This window comes from Hemitrygon akajei, chromosome 28, assembly GCF_048418815.1.
Source record: "Hemitrygon akajei chromosome 28, sHemAka1.3, whole genome shotgun sequence".
NCBI lineage: Eukaryota > Metazoa > Chordata > Chondrichthyes > Myliobatiformes > Dasyatidae > Hemitrygon > Hemitrygon akajei.
The window spans coordinates 32,393,812-32,403,697 of NC_133151.1; the positions used below are offsets into that span (position 1 = coordinate 32,393,812).

The following is a 9,886-nucleotide window of genomic DNA, read 5'->3' on the forward strand; positions in this document are numbered from 1 at the left end:
GATGCCAAATTATTTGTCCTTTTCAGATAATATTGCTGAAGTGGAGCAGTAAAATCACAGTCTCCCCGTCGGGGAATTGAACCCCGGTCTCCCGCGTGACAGGCGGGGATACTAACCACTATACTAACGAGGAACTGCTGTTGGTTCGTGACGTCATATACATATAAGAGCACAAGAGGATGAACAGTATTCCCTTGATGTTTGTTGACTGTAATACTGGAGTCATATTCTTTGTATCCTTCCCACAGAAGTGTCTCAATTTCATCCAGCTATTCAGTCACATATTGTTTTCAAGCTCAAGCGAAAGGAACTCTCATTCGATCCCAACTCCGTGATGTTGAAAACATCATTTATATATTCTGGTTTTGTAATGCGACAGGCAAGAAACGATGTGGAGCTCTTCAAACATTGAACGGATCATTCTCACTTCAGTCCGTTTCCGGAAGAATTACTGGGAGTTTTGCATCTCCGGTCTATCAGAAGATAGCGACCCCAACTGGACATAACAGGAACTGCACCAATGTGAGGAATCAGTGACCAACCAGATTCCGACAGCAGGTCGAGCCAGAGTCATGCACCACTAGAGATGGCTCAGGATCCAAGCCTCCTGAAGAATGATGGAACAATGGTGATATAATAGTGAACATAGCTGTCTTCCTGATTTCCGGCAATCGCAGTTAGCAGTGTTTTCATCTATCATCGAAACTATCAGAAGTAAACAATTCATAGAACCTGATCTGTGCAGACTGCCCTTGGCCGAGTGGTCTAACCCTGCTTACTCGTGTACAAATTCAGGAAATTGTTTAAATCCATGACTGAGTGCAAAATTATTATTCATCCTGGGCTGGCCAGTCGATCAAGGATGATCCCATCCTTCACATTTACTCGATGAGCCGACCAGTGCAGCTTCCTGCTCTCACTCTAACCCAGACTCCCGCAACAAAGTAGAGCACATCAAAACATGTCGGATGATGTGTTCACCCTGAGTGTGTCAGTCCACTCACCAATCCCTCTGTCTATTAATACCCTGTGGGATCCCTATCCACACCCTCTGTCCATTACACGATTAAATTAAACCCTTTATTGTGATTAATAACTGTAAGATAGAATCACAGAAACGTACTACCCTGAAACAGGCCTTTCGACACATCACGTCCATGCTGATATTCAGGAACCAATCTCACCAGAGGAAAAAAAAACAATTCACTTATGAGCAATTGCCTTCAGTGCCTTGATTGTCGAGGTGCTTGCCCAGACAATTCTCTAATGTTGTGAGTGTACCTGCCTCCACCTGCCACTCGGGCATGGGTTCCAGTTTCCAAAAGCCATCTTCATGAAGTTCCTCATCTGATGCTGTGTAGGTGTACACACGTCAGGACATTTACTAGTATTCTGATAAGGCCCCGCTAATTTGATATGACCTTCAAAGATCTCCGTCACCTCCAGCACTCCATGGATATATCTGAACTCAATCCACTCTCGGTTTATACCGGAACTCTCCATCTTAGGCAAAATCTTTATGACTATTCCCTGCATTCAACACTCTAGTTTGTTTACCGAGCGCGCAGACGTTTCGATTCCTGAATCCGTGGTAAATTAGACAAGTCATAGATGATTTATACCGAAATGATGACCTTTGACCCAATGCACTCCCGCTGCGCCACTCTGCTATTGGCTAAACGTGGTGTTGCGCTGCTCCATTGTGGACGATTCCCATTCTTTACTTTCAGTTTTATTTATCGGTTCTTTGCTGACATCACGTGGTTTCTCTTAATAACTGCTCTTTGTTGATGTTTATCGCGCCTATCTCTCTGCCCGTGTCTCTCTGTATTATTTGCCGTGTTTCCTCACCCCTGCCCCATCCTATTATGATCTCTCTGCTGTCTGTGCTTCCACCCATTCGGAGACCTCATTCCCGACATGTCAGCAATGAACGTGTTTTGCATTACTTATTGACACGGTTTCAGTCGGCCTGCTGTCACACATTCTGTTTAATTTCCACCGTGTGTCTTCCGTATTTTCTCTCTTTGTCTTGTTACGTACCCCGTAACTGGGTGTCTTACCAGCCAAGATAGAAGTATCCGTTGGAGTCTGGTACTATTTTCAAAACAGTGTTTATTCGTAAAATATACAAATCAATACCCACAATGCAAATATACAGATAATACACGTTAGCAATTCTAAACCTAAAAGTGTGGGTATAATAATAATCAATAATAAACAAGCTCTTTCGATGTCTAGGGGATAATGAATTGTCATATGTGAATATAAAGTTCAGTTCAATTCATACAGGCTGAGGTAGTTGTTGGTCGATGTGTTGTAATTGTTGGAGAGAGAGAGAGAGAGAGAGAGAGAGAGAGAGAGAGAGAGAGAGGAGAGAGAGAGAGAGAGAGAGAGAGAGAGAGAGAGAGAGAGAGAGAGAGAGAGAGAGAGAACAGTGACAGCCAGTCAAACCTTCCTTTACGTTCTTGATCCGTCGATGTGTTGTTGTGGCCATTCAGGTATGACCCCTCTGTCCTTTAGCTCGACCGTTCTTCTATGGTGGACTCGTTACCCCAGGCAAGGGTGGACACACACACACGCCCCTACCGGCCTCGCTATAAACATTGTAAATTAAAATTGACCGATCCTTCGTTCGGTCTCCGATCCGCGCACACCTTCTCGTGGGTTCCAACACTGAAGCAGTGCTCACTAGTGTGTCTCCTGGTGCATCTCTTGGTGTGTCTCCTGGTACATCTTTTGATGTGTCTGAGGGGTGTCTCCCCAGACCTCACTTTTATCCCTACTCACGGAGTCTCAGGTGTCAATCAGTTTTGAATGGCTTAGCCCATCAAACCAGCCCACTCCGGCCTTCCCTGAGGAATTTTAATAAACAGAATGGTACCAAGTAAACAACCCTTCTCAGAAGCCATAAGTCTTTCGGGAGTCATAATATGGTGGAACAACAAGTCTCACTCCCGATGTTATCTCTGCCTTATCTGAAGCAAATGTTCCAGTCCCAGTATGTTTTTGTTCCATCTCTTTCTCTCTCATTAGCAGCATGGCAATAGTACCGGTTTGTAATTCTCCCAGGGGAGGGAAAAATATTGGCAACTCTGTACCCTTCTGCCCATCAGAGTTGTTCATCCTTCGTAACAGTCTCTGGGCTGTTCTTCGGGACAAACATCAATGGGTTGAACAACAAGGTTTTTCTGTCACGTTGGTGTAAAAACCGGGGACCGAGTCTTTTGGCCTACTCCGGATGCTCCGGGAGCGGATATGTTATCCAGTCTGATTCGGGATGCTGTGAGCTTGCTTCTCTTGTTTGCTCGATGTGTGTTTCTTTCTCTCTCTTTCTCTGCGCACTGTCTTATGGTCTTTTGAAAATTGGTTTATTCGAGTTTCTTGCCATGTGGCTGCCTATGAGCAGACAAATCTCAAGATGTATAATGTATACCTTGTTTGATAATAAATATACTTTGAATCTTTGATTTCTCTCTTTAATAGATTTTGCTTCTATTGCCCTCTGAGAAATGGAGATCCAAACAACCCCCTTCTCCTGCCTGCAGGTGGGGGCCCTGCCTGAAGAATGATACCTTTAGAGACGTAGGGGGCGCGGCAAAGGGTCAGTAGTTTTGTCTGCTGAGGAGACCTTAAGCATTATGAGCTGATACTATCTGGAATAATCTCATTTCTTCACACACTCACGGAGCCCCATGATTAGGAGCCAATTCTGACGATGTACGGCTCAATAGGAAAGTAGTTCTGCCCATGTTGGCGGCAGATGATCAGTCGAATGTCAAGAATGATGAGAGTCACTCAATCGACAGAATTTCCAATGAACAGCCTGAATTGATAACAAGAGATTTGAAGCACAATAAAATAAACAGTTTTCTTTTCTTTATCCCATAGCTTTATCAGGAGATGGCGACGCAATTAACAGTTTGGTAGAAGGATTAAAGGAATTTCTAATTACGTGGACACAAGTGACTCTGAATGGATCCGCTTAAACGGCGGTGGAACATGATTAGTGAAACCTCAATGAACTTCTGGTCTACCGCCCTAATCAGTCACCATGGCAACTGCGACCACTCAGCTCGGGAGGCATAAGGATATTTTTCACGGCATCTCATCACTATGTCCCGGGTGATTGAGCTGGACATCAGCGGTGGTGTCAGAAAAACCGGACAGACACCCTCTACACATCCACTTGATCTTTCCATATTCAATGGGTTTCAATGAGGTCCTACCTCATTGTTCTAAATTCTAACGTGTGTAGGCTCAGAGTCTCCAAACACTTCTTTTATTTTAGTCATTTCATTCAGGGATCATTCTCGTGAAACCCCACTGAGCCCACAAAATGCCAGCGCATCCTTTATTAGAAATTGGGCCCAAACTTGTCTACAATCCTCCAAATGAATCTGATCAATGTCTTACGATACACCATCATTATATTTGTGCTTTTAGATGCTAGTCCTGGCGGATTGAAGGCTAAAACTGCATTTGCCTGCCTTACTCATCGACTCAATCTGCAACTTAACATTGATGGAGCCCTGCAGTTGGACTCCCGAGATCATTTGCTTACTGATTTATAAATTTGCTCCCCGGTTGGAAAATAGTGTACATTTTTGTTTCTTCTACTAAAATGTATGACTCTGCACAACCGTACTCTGTATTCCATCTACCACGTATCTGTCTATTCTCCAAATCTGTCCAAGTACTTCTGCGAACTTCCTGCTTTACCAGGCCTTCCACCTCATTTTCCTTCACATACAACACCATTAATTTCGTCATCTAGAACATCGATAGACAACGTACAAGGCCAAGCGCTCTCCAGATCACCTCTCGTTATCGGTAAGCGACTAAAAACGCTATATTTATTCCCAGCCTTTGCTTCGGAATGAATATGGAGACGGAAGGGAGTGTAATTGCTATTTCTAATGAGAAGTTGTTTGGGAAACTGGAAGACCTGAAAGGAGATGTCGCCTGGAGCAGATAGGACTGCACCGCCGGATTGTGAACGAGGCAGCTGATGAGATTATGGGGTGTTAGAAATGATCTTTCAAGAATCACTGCTTTCTGAAATGGTTCAGAGATCTAGACGGCAGGGAAGCAAAAGACAGGACGTTACAGACATATTAGCATGGCTGTTGTGGTTGGGAAGATGCTGGAGTCAATTATTAAGGTAGAGATTTCTGAATGCTTTGGTGGCACCTGGTAAAACGTGAAGGACAAAATTGGTTTCCTTAATGGGAAATCTTTCCTGACATATCTGTAGGAATTATTTGATGAAATACAGACAGAATAGAAAAAGTAGAGCCACGGGATGTTGTTCACTTGGATTTTCAGAAGACCTTATTCAAGTGCCACTGAAAAGGCTGCTAAACAAATTAGAGTTCACGGTGTTACAGGAAAGATACGAGCATCGACAATATATTGGCGACTGGTGGGAAGCAATTATTCGCAGTGCCCCACCTCTCACTCAACACGTTCTCCGCATGTTTGTCCTCGGAAACATTTCATACCTGTCTGCATTAAATTCAATCTGGCGTGTTTACAGCCGTACCCGATGGCATTGCAAGCTTTGATAACCTTTCCTGCTGTCCACTCTGCCCCCAGTCTTGGTGCAATGCCCAAATTTGTTGATCATATTTAGCACATTATGATACAGATCGTTGATATGTATTACAAACAGCAACAGAGCCAGCACCCATTCCTGCATCACTCCATTCGTCACAAGCCTCCAGTCAGAGAGGCAGCATCTACTGCCACTATCAAACTGTAATGCAGTTTACTACCACACCTTGGTAGTGAACGTTCTTGATCAACAATCCATGCGAGCCCTTGTCAAAGGGCTTGCAAAATGTCCATGTAGACAACATCAACTGCTTTTCCTTCATCAAATTTCCTGATAAATTTCTTCTAAATGTCTTTAATAAGTTAGCTTCCATTACTTCATTGCACAGAGAATGTCACAAACTCACTACTCCCTTTTATATCTAGTTTCCTATTTACTCCATCCTAAATTTATTCCCCCAAATATTGATGTTAGGACCCCCAGTTTTAGCCTAGAGGAAATAACTTTGCTGCCCCTATCTCGTCTACTCCTTTCACAATTCTATATGTTTCACTAAGGTTTCCTCGTATTCTTCTGAATTTCAGCATGCATAATCGCAGTCAATTCAACCTCTGCTCGGTGACAAACTCGCCATCAATATGGTCATCCTGCTCCTCAACATCAAGGAAACCAATAGTTTTATTCACGAAAGGAAACCAGAACGGCATGCGATACACAAAGTTCAAAGTAAATCTATTATCAAAGTACAATCAGTGTATGTCCCAATTGCCACATCAAGATTCATTTTCTTGCAATTATACACAGTGGAACAAAGAAATACCATATAATCAAAGAAAAACATACAACGACTGAGAAACAATCAAGGAGAAAAAGACGACAATATCTGCAAATACCAATGAACAAGCAAATTAATAAGACAGGACACGCGTTAGAGAGCCAATAATAGTGAGGACATCGGTTGTTCAGAGCTGACGTGAGAGAAGTTATCCACGCTGATTCGTCCATCCATGATCTCACCAGAACCCAAAATATTCGACTGGAGGCCAAATGGAGGTGACGAGTTTCGGGCAAGAATGAGTCTGTTTTTAACTTTGGTAACAATGTTGGAGCTGTGAAGGGACCACTTGGCTCAAATGTCCAAATAAATTACACTTCCCAATGGTACTGTTTTGACGATGGCATTAAATTTCTTATAATGGACAACATGAATCCTCATCTTTTAAGTTGCATCATGAGGATGAGGGTGAAGTCTGTTAATGCAACTACGGGGTAATGGGTTCAGATGTAGATAACAGTACGTATCAGTCGTCAGTGATATCACAACTTCTGTTGATGGCACTTACAGAGTCGACTGGCAGGCCTACTGTATTGATTGTCCCAGGGTATCCCTAACCCTAACCCTGATGGTGTCTCTAGTCTGAACAAACGCTGTCAAGGGGTTATTACAATTTGGCGTATGCAGTACCAAACGCATACCATCTGCCAGCGTTGAAGGATGAAGGAGACTGAGCAACGTTATGGATTGTAGTGTTCCTGTTTTGGGAAACTACCAGACGGGCTCGTGAGAGCATCAGTATGGCCATAGTGTTCCAGTAATTGGATAACAGCGCTTGATTTTCTGTCTGAAAATCAATGACATTTCTAACAAAACGTCAGCAAGCTGGAAAATCTTCTCTCAAAACTGAACAGCATTAAACGTTCTGTTGGCTGAGAGCGGAGGTAGTTGTGCCATCACTGGCCTGGAATGATCCACAAACATCCTTGATATATCTGAGAACAACGTCAACTGTAACCATACAAATCCTGTTAGAACCCCTGCTAGGAAGTTTGTGCAACTCCAGTTGTTGATAGTGAACATTGTTTTAATTTGTTGCCTGACAGCACTCTGCGGAGTGATGACTCAAAGCACGGCTGCCTACGTTATTGATTAACATCCCTGCTCTTTAGGATAGTCGGTGACAGGATCACTGAGGAGACCTGAATTCTCTGGGCAATTCAACTGCAACCACAATGCATGTTGTCCGTTACAGAACGGAAGGGAAGTGGGAAGAGCTGCAGCAAGACAAGTTAACCCAGCGCCTCGGCGAGGAGTGTTCACAGATAGTTTGCAGTCAACCTCGGCAAGAAAGGTCTTTGTAAAGTCTGATTTCCCATGGCACAGCAGGGGCCTGGAGTCATTATGCGTACCAAAAAAGATGAGGATGCAAATGAAGAGTTCTAGGGTGAAAGTTAATGTTGGTCAGTTGCTTTGCTAACGTGGTGGGGCCATGAGGGAGTTGATGGCTGACAACAAAACCCACGGTTTAGTGTGGTCGGGGTTATGGACTCAGTCGTTGAGTGCAACAACGAACGGTGCGGGATACACTCTCCCGGGGAGATTCAAAGAAACAGTCGCAACGCAACGTTTCTTTCTTCTTGGGAGACTCTACCGTTCTGCACTCAGAGTAACAAGAGATATTCCACCTTCCCATGGTCCATGAACTGATCACTTCAATGCCAAATTATTTGTTCAATTTTATTTGCATTTTTTAGAAGAAGGGCTGTAAAATCAGAGTCTCCCCGTCGGGGATTTGAACCCCGGACTCCCGCGTGACAGGCGGGGATACTAACCACTATACTAACGAGGAACCGCTGTTGGTTCATCATGGACAAAAACATGAAAGAGCACAAGAGAGTGAACAGAATTACCTTGATGTTTGTTGACTGCATTATTGCAGTCAGTTTCTTCTTGTCCTTCCCACAGAAGTCTCTCAGTTTCCTCCAGCTTTTCAGTCACCGATTGTTTTCAAGGTTTAGGGAAAGGAACTTTCAATTTGAACCTAACGTCGTGTTGTTCAACAGATCATTTATATATTCTGGTTTTATAATGCGACAGGCAAGAAGCGATGTAGAGTTCTTCGAATTCTGAAGGCATCAATCTCACTTCATTCCGATTCCGATCGAATTACTGGGAGTTTTGTATCTCCGGTTTGTCGGAAGATGGAGACCTTCACTGGACATAACAGGAATTGCACCAGGGTGGGGAATCAGAGTGACAAACCGAGTTCAGACAGCAAGTCGAGCCACAGTCATGCACCACTGGAGATGGTTCAGGACCCAAGACGTGCAGAATCATGGAACAGTGGTGATATAATGGTGAACAATTCATAGTAAACAATTCATAGAACTCGATCTCTGCAGGCATCTATCGGCCGAGTGGTCTGACCCAGCTAACTCGTGTACGACGCCCAGAAATTGTTTAAATCCATGATTGAGAGCAAAATTATTATCCATCCTGGGCTGGCCAGTCGATCAAGGATGGATTTCCTGTCTTTCACTTTTTCTCGATGAACCGACCCGTGCAACTTCCTGTTCTTACTCTAACCCAGACTGCCGCAACAAAGTAGAACACATGACAACATGTCGGATGATGTGTTCACTCTGAGTGTGTCAGTCTACTCACCAATCCCTTTGTCTATTTATACCCTGTGGGATCCCTATCCACATCCTCTGTCCATTACACGGTTAAATTAAACCCTTTATTGTGATTGACAAATGTAAGATAGAATCACAGAATCGTGCCACCGATTCAGCACGATAGGCACCTTAAACAGGCCTTTCGACCCATCACGTCCATGCTGACATTCAGGAATCAATCTCACTAGAGTGGAAAAAAAAACAATTCACTTCTGAGCAATTGCCTTCAGAACCTTGATTGTCGCGGTGCTTGCCCAGACAATTCTCTAATGTTGTGAGTGTACCTGCCTCCACCTGCCACTCAGGTATGGGTTCCGGTTTCCAAACACCATCTTCATGAAGTTACTAATCGGATTCTGTTTAGGTTTAAAAAAGTCAGTCCAGTTTACTAGTATTCTGATAAGGCCCCGCTAATTTCATATGATCTTCAAATATCTCTGTCACCCTCCTCATGGCTCCATAGTCCCCTTTGTTCAACTGTAATACTGACACTTCCGGTTTTCCCTTCTCCCTCTCAAATTGTAGATAAAAAAAAACTTATCATATTATGTGAGTAACTTCTAATGGTTCCTGTACCTCGTGTTCCCTTAATAAATCCGATTCATTACATAACACTAAATTCAGAATTGACCTCTCTGGTAGGCTCCATTACACTAAGAATCCATCTCGGAGCACTTCACAAACTCCCTTCCTTGGGGCCCAGTACCAACCTGATTTTCCCAGTCTCGCTGCATGTTGAAATTCCCCATTACAACAATAGTTGCGACATGTTAATTTTAGCTTTTGATTCAACTTTCACCCAAACCTCCCTGTTCCTTCTTTCACCGGCAAGAGGAATTGGAAGCAAACAGTTTGCTATAATAAATAGTATGT

General features: G+C 43.5%; 2 non-coding genes across 2 annotated transcripts; both read right to left on the reverse strand.

Annotated features, from left to right (window-relative positions):
• Positions 1-61: 61 nt before the first annotated feature.
• On the reverse strand, positions 62-133 carry trnad-guc (transfer RNA aspartic acid (anticodon GUC)). Its single transcript has one exon. It is a non-coding gene; the product is annotated as a tRNA-Asp (tRNA).
• Positions 134-8,112: 7,979 nt separating this feature from the next.
• Positions 8,113-8,184, reverse strand: trnad-guc (transfer RNA aspartic acid (anticodon GUC)). Its single transcript has one exon. It is a non-coding gene; the product is annotated as a tRNA-Asp (tRNA).
• Positions 8,185-9,886: the final 1,702 nt, after the last annotated feature.